The following is a 13656-nucleotide window of genomic DNA, read 5'->3' on the forward strand; positions in this document are numbered from 1 at the left end:
TCAGCTGCCCCATGTAAACAAAAACATTAGGAGAGCGTTCCACATTTAAGAGCATGCTAATTACAGTCATTCCTATCTGAAGTACTTTCTGCTGCAATTTGCTCAGATCACCAAACCTCCAATCCCTCTCATGTAAACAAATAAACTCTCACGCAACAAAGAGATAAAGCAAATAATAAAATAGACACGGGCACTATCGGAACTCGCTGGGGGCACTGTGTTTGAAGTAGGCTTCAAATAGTATCATACTACTCCACAGTGTTGAGTCCTAGTGTTGTGAACATCCCCAGCGAGGAATAATTACAAGGGTTGTTGTTGATGTGCTCGGGAAAACAAATCATTTACTTTGTAATAGCAGAAAGGAGATAAATGCAACCCCAGTGAAGGGAAATAAGGATTTGGGGGTTTTTTTTGTAAACATTTTAAAGAAAAAAGAAAAAAATATTTAGGTTTCATTCATGTTGATCAAATGTATTTTCATATTTATAGATCAAAGTCACATTCCTTTCTTGATTCGATGATATGAAAGTTCGTGCAAACCCAACAGGTGTGACACAATCCACTCGTTTCTTGAGAAGTATTATTTAATTGCCAGTTCCTGCTCAGCATCCCTCCGTTCATTTTTGGTCTCAACCTCTCACCCCGGCCCATAGGCATCAGGGCTGATCCACAGCAACAGATACTGAATGTCACCCTCCAGGTGAGTGTGTTTCTCCAACAGTGGAGGAAATGAAGCAAAAATGATGGAGTGTTTGTTTTGTGACATTCTGTCTCTCCGTGGCCTCATCAGGGCTGAGCCTCGCAGACGTCAAGTGTTAATTTAGGGCTCCTGCCGAGCGTGAGCCTGTCAGCGGCGAGGCTCGGAGGAGGGAGGTGAGCTCTTGCAGAAAATGACCCTTCTGGTCTGATTGTCTTCTGGCCCACAGACTGGCACTGAGAGGAAAAACAAAGACACGGGAAGAGAGCGAGAAACAGAGAGGGAGGGAGAGAGAGAGCTAAAGAGTGGTGGCTAAGTGCTAATGCACCTAGCAGCAATTAGAGAGGCTTACCTGACTGTGTGAGCACAGCACGCAAACACACACACACAAGGTACACACAGTAAGTAACCCAACCCTACCCTCTCCTTAGAAACACCAGCTGATGGTCACACATACACCAACAAAACGAAAGCCCGACTTCTCTTGGAAGAACTTATTTGCTCAAGCAGACACTCATGGGGACACACGTCCACCATGAGCCTGTTCTTGGTGGATGCTTCTGCCACCTTTTAGCCAAGTGATTAATTGGGCTGAGCTCCCGATAGTTCAACCCTTTATTCTGTGAAACTTAAACAAAAACGGACAGGCCCCTCTAAAGATTACAGCAGCACATTAACCACAGAGTGAACCGTGAAATTGCTTTTTCCCCTCCTGTAGTGTTGTGACTCTATAAAATGGTCACTACCAGTTACGGCGGAAGGTACACGGACATTAGTGTTACATCAGCGATGGGAAGCAAGACATGACATGTGGGTGGGGCTTGGCCAAGGAATTCAGATCAGCAGACCACACAGGTGCATAGGTAACATTGTTTTATTCATCAGCAGATCCCAGTTTTCTTTTTCAACAGAGTCCGGCACGCCAAATTCATTGCGATAAAGAGGGTTCAGAGGGCTGTCACATGGGAAGGAAAGGTTAATTCTGTAATTATTTCAGTGTGAAAAATAAATAATGTACCCTTTGCCATTTCCATCCTTTCCTAATTCGCTTGGAAATTCATTTTCTTTTCTTTTTTCACTCCACCTAGCCCAATTCAATCACTTGAGTTCATCTGTCTGTGTTATGCAAATCTGAGCGGCTGAGACTGAACCCATCAGCCCCTCTGCTCACGAGTTGAGCGGAGGGGCTGATAGAAAAGATGAATTCTTCCGTTTGAATGTGCCTCCCTTTTTCACCCAGTTGCACGGTATCAAGGCTACCTTTTTACGCGGGGCTCTCGTTTATTTTAGCCCATTGCACAGCGCTTCTCCGGTAGTCAAATGTATGAATAAGGATAGGGAGTCACACATACACCATTTCTCTGCATCTACGATCATGGATACTCTCATTCGTATTGGCAAAGATGATTCTGTGAGGAGGGGGTTCATTTTTGAGCTGAAGACTGTCCAAATATCCTCCCCGTCTGTCAGCAATAATTTTTTATTTAAAAAGGAAGGAGGACAGATACATTGGTTGTCCTGGTCAGGCTTCTGATTGACAGCCAGCCCTGAGTATGAGCAGGGCTGAGGCTAGTGTATTGGATGCATGCAGACATAACACTATTATTCCAACTTATCCCTAGGAATAAGTCCAGGCAGCCAGAGGCACAGCGGGAGGCTAATAGACTAGCCCAGAGGAGCCCCCCTGAAGCTCGATGCATTGTGTCGAGGCCTTGTCTACTTCACGCACATTAAGGATCACATGCCACAATTTCACAGTACAGCAGGGGGACCGGCCCCCATCCCAGGCCCAGATTGGCTAGTGATGGATGGTGTTGACAGTTACAAGCCGAGTAGCAAGTGGAGCAACACAAAGGTCAAGGTTGAAGCTGCCAGTGTGGTCTAGTTAACAATGAAAGGTCTCCATGGTGGGAAAATGCTGTTTATACTCAACACTGTGCACTACGCAAAGTGTTTTTTGGCTTTAGTCATTTGAAGCCACAGCATTTGTTAAGAGTGGTTAACCACATTCCGGTAGGCTGACTAAAATAATAATAAAGGCTGTTTCTAAAGAAGAGTAATCTTCCCAGAAACAGGCATTTGCGTGAGGAAACTACCTTGTGCCTATCCCAGGTATCAGCAGCCATTGCATCCTGTGCTACATCACCGAGAAGTGCAGAATAAAACAGTTGTTCCCGCTGCAGTGTCCTGCAGGAGTGATTTTTTTTCAGTGTAGCACTTCAGGTTGAAGACATTTCTCCTGTCATTTTCCTCCAGTACTTCAGTGTAATTCTTTTTTTCTCTCCCCTCCATTTTTTCCCCGGCAACTGCAGTATGTGGCGGTCTGAATTGTGTGTTATTACCCAGCAGGAGACAATATCATTACCACATATTTGCTGTCAAGGGTCTGCAAAGAATGGTGCTGTCTTGGGCCTCAGTGATCTAACAACCTCACACAGGGCTCCAGAATTACCCACTCCTGGCTGGGGGAAGTCAAACACTACCAGTTAGAGAGGGGAGTGAACAAAAGAGAGGTACCCACTCTCTCTCTCTCTCTCTCTCTCTCTCTCTCTCTCTCTCTCTCTCTCTCTCCCCTCTTTCTCTCTCCCCTCTTCCTCGCTCCCTCTCTCGCGGCGATAGAAGGGGACACACCTCCTCTGCGCCAAACGGAGGATGCTATTCTCCCCACGCCTCGGTAGAAATATATGTTTGGCTCAAGTGCGGGATGATATGAGACCGCATTGGTGGATGTGGACGGGTAGTGTGTATGACAGTCTGTCATTTCAGATAAAGAGACAAATTGTAATCTCTGTGGTGTACTATTAGTGTTGGATGAGTAGCTCATAATTACCAGCACTTGTATCAAGTTTTTGTTTTTTGTTTGATTTTGCTCGATGCGACCTCTGAATTTAACCCAGTGTATGTCAGGTGATGATAGGCAGAGCGTTTCCACAGTGTTGGGGGATAACATAAGTTACATAGGTACCAAAATGAAGTGAATTTTTGAAAGTTTCAAAAAGGGGAAAAAAATGAAATCCCAGTTACATCAGGGTATATTTTCTCTTGTCATGGCGTCAATAACAGTGTATAAATTAAGTTTTCAGCGTCTTTTCAATTGGTCATCTGATTTGCCCGCCTCTTGTCTGGCAGGAAATCAACAGCACTGCTCTAAGCACCTGTGTCCAGTCATCCAGACACCAAGGCGGGCGGTGGCGTTGTCTAACAAGAACCCCTTTTACTGCCGGATAGTCAACACCAGCGTCCGCATTCAGAAAAGGGCACTAACGTTGCTGCAGTGCAAATTCTGTCAGCCTCAAAGGAAACATTTATAGCCAGGAGGGGACTGTTGTTGCCCGGTGTAGAAATCTCAAATGCAAACATTAGATATTACATTTTTAACAGCTCATCTAGTAATCTGTAACTCATTAAAGTACCAGTTACTTTTCTGTTTCCCCTCTTAACATATCACTTTGTGACAGGGCGCTCGGCATTTAAAAGGGTTCGTGCAGATATGTCTGAAGAAAATAACTTCAGAATGGACAAACAATCCCTTTCATGAAAACTGCTATTCAGACTTTGTAACAATGTCTCTCTCATAAGACAAATAGAACTGCTATCATTTCTGTTGATAGCGAGCAGACCAACAATTTATGCATACTGAGTGACAAAGCCATCTATTTTCTTTCCGGAAAAACAGGCAATACACACTCTGGCAATTGAACCACAAATGAGGAGTGAAAAATTCAAACTTCCTCTGCCATCCACCATCATTTATACAAGTCATAGAAATATTTGATTGCTCTTGCATATCTCCTCGCGCTTAAGGAGGCAGCCAACCAATACACGGCCACGTAAACAAAGTCTGGGGCTTCTATATGAGCCTATCATTTAGGAATCCAAGCAAATCAAGCTTGCAAACAATCAGCAGAGAGGGGAAAAGGCTTCTTGTTCCTGTGCTTTGAAGGTGTAAACAGAGACCCTTATTTAAGGTAAGATTAGCTGTGCATCCTTGATACACCTCTGCACTGAAACAAGGCAAGAGTCCTTGATTTTTCACAACAATGGGGGCCAGCTCTTGAGAAAGACACATTCATATTCATGAATTAAGCATCTATAGTGATAAATTATAAGCATGCCGCTACCGCGAGAGGTGGAATGATAGAAACCATTTGAATACTATAATCATGTGGAGTATTCATGCTAGTTACCAAAGTACCAAAGTATATGTATTTCACTTTTTTGAAGTGTGCACCATGGACAGGGTGGGATTTCTCAATAATTAAGTTTGATTAAGAGTAGTGCTCTTAACGTAGGATGGAGAGAAGCAAACGCCAACAAAGATGAAAAAAAAAAACCCTCCTTGTTGTTGTGCAGTCGTATCAGTTGAAGACTTTTCCTTCCCTGTGTGGCTACATTCACCTTATTCAATGGTGAACTGCACAGGAAGCTTAGTACAGCTAAGAATTTAATTAATGCCGTCTTCTCGCATTCACCATTCTGCAAGCGATATCCAAGATCATGCATCAGTCAGATGTGGTATCTGACATGATATTAAATTTGAACATTTACACCTTACAAACAGAGAGCACTCAAAGACATGAGCTGATAGGATGGCGTGATAACGTTTTGAAATCATTGCCACTAAATTAACCTGATTCTAATAGGATCTGAGGTAGATAACATGGAAAATTACTGTTTTCTTTTCAAGGCAATATACAAAATGGAAGCGCTACAAATTGATTTCTATTTCCTTCCTAGATGCCCTCCCCCATCCACACATTTTCATAATTTGAGATGAGGCGATATGGCATTAATATTCCCTATCTTATCTTGTCACATCCTGAAATTGTTGGAGAGGATATGATTAGCTGAACAATAGCATGAGAAATGCACTTTATGAAGGCTATCCAGGTTTTTATGACAGAGGGTGGAGAGGTGGAGAATGGGCCAGGAAGCAGACACGATGGCAGTCAAATGCCCTCGTTCCTGGATCTTGATTTGTCGCAGCAGGCATTCAGAAGAGCCCAGGAATCGACGGTACATGCATGCCCACCGGTGTTGGCCATTCAGACGCGATTAGCATTTTATTATTGTTTATGGGCCATTTAGGAAGCAGGAAGACAGCCCCGAGCCAACGTTGCAAGGAGGGCTCCAAAGCACAGTGTTTTGGACTGGTTAAATGCACCATTAAGCCTTTTAAAATGAGCTCCACCCGTCAGAGACTAAAAACAAACGTGGCTTTCTGGCTATCAATGGGCACCACTTAGAGGAAACAATGCCCTGTTGAGGCCCACCAGTTTCCTCATCAATGAACATCAAAGATGAATGAGCCCTGGCTGACAGCTTTGTTTTGACTCTGATAGCCACAAAGCCCTGCTCAATATCATCCTGGTCCTGCTCCTCTGGGCTGCCCTAACAGGTGCGACCCATCCTCTCAATGCACCATTTGACAAGGCTGCGGATGGGCAGGGGGTGGCGGGGGGCTTTGGTCCACATCCTCCTTAATCCATGCTACTATAAAAACACTTTGAAAAACAAACGTTTGTTTGGCCAAAGTCAAAGCCCTGGAGCCTGGGGCTCATCCGTCTGTCTGCCCAGGCTTTCTCCCCTTTATTCCTGCCAGTTTTTGTCAGAGCTTCAACTCTTCCCCGCTCATTTGGACAGGACATTAAACAAGACCCAAGAGGATCTGATTCCCAGCCATTTCCCACAAGAGGAATACATACAGTTACAACAGCCAATTGTTTGGATTATGATAACAGTAGCTCGAGATAAAGAAAGAGCAGAAAAGGCGGGTCTGGGGGGAATCTCACAGATGAAAACATGGTGTTAAGAAAAAAACAACTGCCTGTATCGAAAGATGCCGAATGAACAAACCCGATTATCGGTCACGTTATTCTTTAGATGCAAAGCGTTTCGAGACAGCTAATTTCCATGCTCGCCCTTTTCTGCTTTTCACAGTAAGAAATGTGTTTTTCCGCCAGTGATAGGCTCCCACTACTTGGTGGGGAGATTAGAGCTCCTCCACTCAGGGACACAGAAAGGCCTTCAGCCTGGCAGAGAGTGAGGGGGAGAGCCAATGTTGAGCATTTTAATCTAGAGTCACAAAGATAAGATGCAATGGCAGATCAATATGTGCTCTATGGTGGCAGCTCCCTGAGAACTTGTCTCTCTTCCTGTGTACTAAGAAGACTTTACCCTGTGTGCCCCATGGCTTCATTTCTCCACAGACCAGCTATCTGCAGTAACTGTCTCTCAGTGACATCTCACACCGGGGCATGTTTAACCCGTGACACCACGCAAAACAGACGGTGAATATCTAAATAGGATCGCCTGTGAAATTTGCCATGATAAATCTCTCCAGGAATCATCCAGTTTGAATATTTGATATGGCATCTATCCTTGGCTAGCTCAGGGGGCGAGGCAGGAACGATAAGGGATATTCAGAGGAGCGATTAGATAAAAGAAAGCTAAATTCTTTTTCGATTGTGGGAGATGCATAGCTATGGTATTTGCACTCTGCCGTGTCTGTGTGACTGAAGTAAAGTGTATAGGTAGCATTCAGGATGTCATTTTTACTTAATTTGCTCTCCTTTGCATCATTGTGGCATTCCATCATTCCAGCACCATCAGATGAGCTGTGAGTAGTGAGGCATCATAGAAAAGATAAAAATGAAAATTCTTCTGTGCTATTGAGAATCTTTGCAATAAAAACTGAAACACCTTGAACTCCTTTAATTTTCAGCTAGATAAACAGCTCCCACAGCATGCCATTATGCTTTAAAGAGACACAAAACTCTCATTCGCGTGCACTCATACTGACATCATTAGCACACACAAGTGGGTTACGATTCGTCTCTTTCATGTCGGTTTCCAGCAGCCCACATCCTTCGGCGTCGACCCCCGTCCTTCACGTTTTCAGCACCGTGACATCCGACACGACTGCGTCCTAAACAGAATCGGATCATTAAAGGAGAAAACCTGAGGCATTGTCATGTTTGTTTGTTTTCATCCTTGGCAGCAGTTCAGATACAGCAAAGGCTCGGAGCCAGACTTGGCCCTCGCTGCAAAAAAGAAACACGATGAACCAAATCTGCATTTGTGAGCGCAAAACATGTACTGTAAATGACAACCGCTGTGCTTCGGGCAAAGGGTGGATGCTGCAAGTCGGCAGTGTGTGTGTGCTCGCGAAGATGTGTGAGCGTTTGAATGTGACAGCAGACCTCGCTAAGGACTAGCAATCACTCCATTCAGCATCTGCTGCCACACAGCTCATATTGTCATTCCCCAGTTTAAAGGAACCTTGAGCGGCTTCAAAGATCTTTTCAAAGCCTTAATCCTAATAGGTCGCGGTTTGTTCTGTCACATCAAAAGGGGGAGAGAGGAGGTAGGGGGAATAATGCATCGGGGCTGGCAGAGATTCTTAAGGGTGGAAGATTGGCAGAGGATTTGCAGTGCGGGGAGGACAGAAATCTGAAATATCGGACACAGAATGCCTGCTGTAATAGATATGAAATAGGTCTTCTCAACAGCATGAAAGGCTGACATTTCCAGAAAGTTTGTCATGAGAAGGCCCTTTTATTCCCCTTCGTCTATCTGCGTTTGTACTGCCACCATGTCCATAATGGAAATTCGCAAGTGTCACTCTAACAGGTTATAGAATAAGATTGGACATTTAAGATTTTTTTTCCACCTCTTCCCTTTTTTATTCAGTGTTTAGAATTTTCTGTGAGAGACCAATTGAGTCCAAGCCGTTTTAGAAAAATGACTTCTGCATGGCACTCCAGTCAGAAATCCACCTCCGGCACTTGTTTTCTGACCCGGTTTTACAGCGAGCTGGAAAAAATACGCCCTCGAAATAGTTTTTAAACCGTTTTCTTGGATTATAATATCTCCATGTTATGCAATATGATATATATATATATATATATCTGGCAAATTTCATTGGAGAAATTTGTGGAATGACTAAGCCTATTTGATGAGCAGATAAAATGCTTCTGTGACGATAAAGTTCAGATCAAGTCTGCCAAAGCATATAGTGGGTGTGAGACGTGCTAGACCATAAGTGTCACTTATGTGTTTACTCCTCACCTCTCTGACACTTTATCAGCTCTGATGGTGTCTCTCATGCATTTCACCTGATCGACTAAGCAGACAAAGAGATGTGGTCCAGTGTTTCAACAGTGCACAAGTGTCCAGCTAATTAGGTGCTCATGGGAACCCGGGCATTGATTTTCTGTCAGCATGTCTGCCCCCGAAAAAGAAACAGGGGCTGTTTGTCTTTTCAAACGATGCACCGTGCACAATTGATAACAGCGATAAAACGGGTCAGGGGTGTAGCATAAGCAAACCTGGACACACTATACCCGTGGGAACCCACATATATATATATTTATATATAATGATGCGGTTTAATTGTACGGCTTTGTATGGGAAATGGGTAGGCTGCGAGTAGCTGGAAGTAAACAAAGTTTGTTGGGGATGGAAATGGACTGAGTTGTCTGACAAAAACATATCTTTTCAGCTCTGCAAAGGCGTGAAATCCCTCTTGTGCTTGTTATTTCACACTCCTGTGGCTTCAACTTGGGCCAGCAGTGACACAGTAAACAAACAAACACATGCGTTCTTGCAAACACACACCACAGTATTCTAAAGAGAAGGGATTTCGGCAGAGAACTTACTAATGACCTCACATTTTCAGGCTTCTCACTCATGGAGAATATCCTGGAATACCTACTGACAATTTTTACATTATTCCAATACAGCACAGCTCTAGCATTAAAAAAGAGCTATTTTTCTAGAATAGCAAAATAACCAAGGATGCTGCCTATCCCTCACATTCTCTCTGAGATTGGAAACACGGCTCAGCTGAGCACACAGAGCACTGCCATGTATACTGTAAATAATGGTTTCAGTATCACACTGGACAGTGTGCCAGCCACCTGCTGATCCAACCACACACAGGTAGAGCCAGCCCGGGTGCCGCGGGGCTGTAGACATGGGCATTCAATCTGCCAGCAAACTAATCAGTGAAAAGGATGACCTCCAAGCTTATCAGAAGGGGTCATGGATGTAGGTGGAGGAGGCAGCAGTAGGAGAGAAGGGATGTTTTGCACAGCCACAGCAGGGTGACACCGGCCGCAGAATGGGAAAATTCTCAAATCTCAGTGTAGGAGGTTAGAAGAGCGCAACCCTTGAGGAGGTGAGGGAAGCTTGGCTGCCTACCACCCACACATTACCTGAACATGTCAGAGTCCTGTGCCAACACCTTCAGCCCAACGATGATATCATGAATGCCAGGTTCACTTGCTTCGCAATGGATATCTGGCAGCCACTATATTATTGGCACTGGGCATTTGTGGGTGTAAACTCTGTATCACGATAAAGAGCAGCGTATACCATGAGTGTGAGAGTTTGATAAATAAATCTTGCCAGAATTAATGGGCATTGCCTTGCGTCGCACGTCTTGTACTGCAGATGCTCGAGTACTGCATTGTCTCTGAAGCACTAAACCCTGTTAAAAAAACAAAAAAAAACAATTCAATTCACTAGATAAACGCCCATCTTTGAAATGCAAGGACGTTTGCCTTTAAATTGAAGAATGTTCTTTTGCCTTGGCACAGAGATGCACACCGCTGAATCGAAGCATTATTTCAGCTCCTTAACTGATCACCGCTGGAAACAATTCTGTATCAGCATTTAAAGGTACAAGGCTGTAATTCAGAAGGTAATTTCACATCTTAACAGAATCCAATTAAAAGCATGGACATTTCAATTAAACCTCCCCCCGGCTTGTCGCTACAGTGTCACAGCATAAGTGAAATTGGAATCAGATTACGGAAAGAATCTGAAGAAGTGTTTTTCAGCGCAATAAGGATCACGCATTGCTGATAGAGACCCCTGTCATGCATACTGCAGGAAAAAAATAGCCCTTCTTTGCTAACATTAGTCATTTAATTCTCCCTCGTTATTAATTTCACAGCAGATTACCTGAGAAGATACAAAATGCTGTCAGCAAAGAGTTTTAATTAAGTATGGGGTATGTTGCTAAGAGTACCTTATGTGAAACTGCTGCCTTATAATGCTCTTGTTTTAATTACTTCAGAGTGCCCCCTCATTAACCTCTGTGGAGATGTGCTCCAAACTGCTGGCTGAATTACACACACTGCACTCCGAAATTGCTTATATCCACATACAGATACTTGTATTAATATTTATATTACCAGAAATGATACGACTGTTTCCAGTTCTTAAAAAAAGAACTTTTTTTTTTCAATTTCAAAGTAAAAGAAAAAAACAGAAGCATTAGGAAATCTGTGCTTTGAACTTCCAGCTGTGAGATAACCTTGGTGGCTAAGGGCACCATGACGACCCCTGGTGGGAGGTGTAATTTCAGATTAAAAGCCTGCATTTTTGCCTTATTAAAAAGAGAGGGAGAGAGAGAGAAAAAAGTCAACATATAGTATGTGAGTTTTCTATACAGCACGTCTAACAGTGAGCCTGAAAATGTATTTAATTGAAATAAATATTTCAGAATTATCTCTGCTGTTCTGCATGTAATAATTACAACAAAGCGTTAAAAAAAAGAAAAAGGAAGGTAAAATATGGATAGTCCCTTTCTGAGGTGCTGCATTGAACCAAACAAAGATTGCTTTTGTTTTATCATTTTATTGCTCCGTGGCGCGTCTCTGTCAGGCAGCTGTGGGTGGTCGCTCAGCCTGAAAATGTGGGTCGCTGTGGACGTTTCCCTTTTGATCCTTTTCATCCTGAAGTTTCTGAATGGTCTGATATAGATTTCAAACATTACTCCAAAAGTGGGCTCCTGTTCAAAATATGCGGATGCACCACTGTCCACCCTCACACCTTAATGTGGTTTAACAGGATACATTAGCTTTTAATGGCACTTAATTGTACAAAAAGGAAATCCATAACCACATAAGGAGAAAAGTCAAGTATTTCCAAGCTCTTTATAAGAACAATTTAGAGCAGACAAGTGCTTTTCAAACCTTGGATTGGAATCAGTCCGACAGTCTGGCCATGAGAGCGGTGGTGCGCATTTGTAAGCCTACAGTGCCACCATTTGGTCGTGTTGGGGAGCGTCACTTGCCAATCTTAAAATAACAAATTATGTTTGGTTATGCATCAAAAGTCCTGTTTAAAAAAAAGAAGAAATAATTAAACAACAATCTTACAGTTGCCACAGTAAGAGTTTTAACTCTGCACTGAACCAGTTTTCAGGAAACAGTGGCTCTGCGGAGGGCTTCAAACTCTGCCTCAGCGTCGGGTATATGATTTCAAACATGAGCTGGACCCGAACTCCTTCCAGGTGCCAAATTAGAGAGGAAAAGATCCAGTCCCATTGTTAGTGTTGATAGATTATCGTAGGTCCGTGCCATCTTAGATAACGAGCAATAACCTGCTCTTCAAGAACAGGGGAGGTTTGCCAAGAAGGAATGGTGATTACAGTCAATTAAGACTGATGACAAAGCACCAATAATAACCCAGTGTGTGTGTGAGCATGTGTGAGCTTGTTTTATTCACTCATTCTTCCAAACTACCCTGTTTTGTGTAATCAACATCTGTTGTGACAGGCACCCTCCTCCTTTCTCAGAATGGCCCACTTCAGATAATGAGTGTCATACCAAACTGCAGGGCGAAGGCTGATTTTACTCCTCTTTTTACTCCTCCTCTTTGGCCTCTGCTCTCACTACCCTCTGTTTTCCTCTCTATCATTCAAGACATCCATTATTGGGAACCTTGAAAACGAGAGACAAATGCTTTCACAGCATTGTCAGTGGTGGATATGTGGGGGTGACAGAAGAACAGAGTGCAGTCTTGTTTTCTTTAATGAAAGCGATGCTTCACCGTTGACTAAATTTCTTGTTAATGTCTTTATTTTACATTCACAATTTTGTTTTTTGGTATTCAGACAAAACATGAGAACTTGTGAGATTTTTCCTACAGATTATTCTGTTATTGCCATTTAAATGGATTCTGTCAGTCTTATCTGCACCGATGCACCTGCATCTGCAGACCTATGGCTATGAAGCATATTTACTCCTTGGGAAAAGAAAGAAATCCAGATCTGCAGCCTTTGCAGCTCAGCAGGTTTGTTTGCTTCAGTGGTTTAGGCGCCATCTTCTGGTAAAATAGGTCAACTCCAAGAACCTAGGATGGATGGTTGTGAGGACAATAATTAGAAAACAAAAAAATAGTATTACATAACGTCATAAAGGATCTTTCCATATTTAAAAAAGTTTCCACCTGACCCCTCAGAATCACATAAAATTAAGCCATTTGAATTTTAAACACATACTATGAGCATTTCCTGAGTTACAGCCTCTCAGTCCACCTCATTCACCTTTTTCTACAGAAAGTTTGAGCAAAGCTTGTACAACCAAATCTTTATGAAAGTCCACAAGTTGGTAAATATTCATAGCACAAATTTTACATGGCTTCATTAAATACACTACACATTGTTCTAGAATATTTGCAGATCCTAAGGTGGGAAGTGCCCCATGATTTTTCATATGTAGCGGTGGCACGGTAGTTGTATAAACCTTTATTTTTTCACATAAGGCTAAAAAGATTTTAAGCCTGCAGTCGGATCTGTGTTTTTAATCAGTTACTAAGAAGTGTAAGTAAAATCATTTTAGGTCAGAATTGCTTACAAAATGAGACAGATTGGTTCAGACAAGTAAAAGTGTGAAACTGCACTGAATGTCACTTTAGTGGGTTGATTAATAAATCTATCCATGTTCTTCAAACTTAATATTTATCTCAGAACGATGTTCTGAAAAACATAAAACCTAGTAGTGTCATGAGTACAGTGAACTCTTTTTAAGGTATCATAACCGTGAGAGTACTTAAAACTACAGAAAAGCTTTGCTGTTTTGAAACTACCTTGTATTCTTATATTAATTCATCAAAACCTCCAGTTTAAAGTGTCAAGTGGCAGCAGCTGGAATGAGCAGTGAAGC

The sequence above is a fragment of the Mchenga conophoros genome, linkage group LG19 (genome assembly GCF_057382185.1).
Source record: "Mchenga conophoros isolate Kocher_MC1m ecotype Shallow Benthic linkage group LG19, M_conophoros_male_GT1.1, whole genome shotgun sequence".
In the NCBI taxonomy this organism is placed as follows: domain Eukaryota; kingdom Metazoa; phylum Chordata; class Actinopteri; order Cichliformes; family Cichlidae; genus Mchenga; species Mchenga conophoros.